Raw genomic sequence first — 1360 nt, 5'->3', positions numbered from 1 at the left:
TGTAGAATTTTTTTAAAAAAATCTTTCAAAGACAAAAACGTCCACTTGAAAGAATAGCTACGGTTCCAAGAATTTTGTGATTCTGAGAGATGATGAATGTTTATATTATTCTCTCTAGAAATCACTTACACTTTAATCAGAAACTTTGCATTCTATTGCTCAATCTCTCCTCTTCACCCCCATCACAGGGAGGCATTCTGAAATGGGAGTCTCCTTATGCCTCAAATCTGCCCCCACAGCTTTCTGCTCCACTCTGAACTTATATCAGTGCTGGCATAGTGAGCAGGCACAGGTGCTTTGAGCACTAGTAAAGTAGAGGCATTTTTCCTTTTAAAGAATTTTATATTTGAATAGTGATCATGAGAAAAAATTAGAACTTTATAGGACTTTGTTATACTTTATAGGATATTAAACTCATTGCGCGCGCGCGCGCGTGTGTGAGTGTGTGTGTGTGTGTGTGTTGCTATGAGCTGAATTGTGTCCCCCTAAAATTCATATGTTGAAGCCCTAAGCCCTAATGAGATGATATTTGGAGATGGGGTCTTTGGGAGATAATTAGATTTAAATGAGGTCATGAGAATGGGATCCCCAGGATGGGATTAGTGTCCTTATAAGAAGAAGAAGAGAGACCCAGAGCCTGATCTCTCTTTGACACTTTGAGACACAGAAAGAAGGTGGCTGGCTGTCTGCAAACCTGGAAGAGAGCTCTCATCAGGAACCAACCATACTGGAACCTTGATCTTGGTCTCCCCAGCCTCCAGAACTGTGAGAAATAAATTTTTGTTTGTAAGCCACCCAGTCTTTGGTATTTCATTATGTTAGCCTGAACTAACATAATATGTTAGTTATATTATATATAACATATCATTTAATTATATACATTTATATACAATGATATACAGTTACATACATAAAATGCATATTATAGCTCTAACTACAATAAATGCAGTTAATCTTATGCTACTTCCAGGTCAAAACTAGTTTTAATTTATAAGATCCAGTTCATTACATCACAAATATCCTCAGTAAATGAGGTCTAGTGTACATAGATAATACACAGCCAGGATGGCATTATATTCATGAGTCTCTAAAGCTGTGCTCTTCAATGTGGTAGGTACTAGATATGTGAGGCTATTTCAAATTAAATTTTAGTGCAATGTAATTAAAATTCAGTTCCTTGGGTGCATTAGTCACATTGCAAGTGCTCAGTAGCCACCTGAGGCCAGTGACTACTATATAGGACAGTGCAGCTAAACAGTATGCTGGAAATTTTTCCATCACTACTGAAAGTCCTACTGGACAATTTTACTCTAGAGTGAATTAAAGCAATACTGTCTGAGGTAAAGGGCCGAAAGCTGGT

This window comes from Pteropus alecto, unplaced genomic scaffold (assembly GCF_000325575.1).
Source record: "Pteropus alecto unplaced genomic scaffold, ASM32557v1 scaffold24, whole genome shotgun sequence".
Classification (NCBI taxonomy): Eukaryota; Metazoa; Chordata; class Mammalia; order Chiroptera; family Pteropodidae; genus Pteropus; species Pteropus alecto.
The sequence above is the reverse complement of the archived record's forward strand: the minus strand, read 5'-3'. Positions refer to the sequence as shown.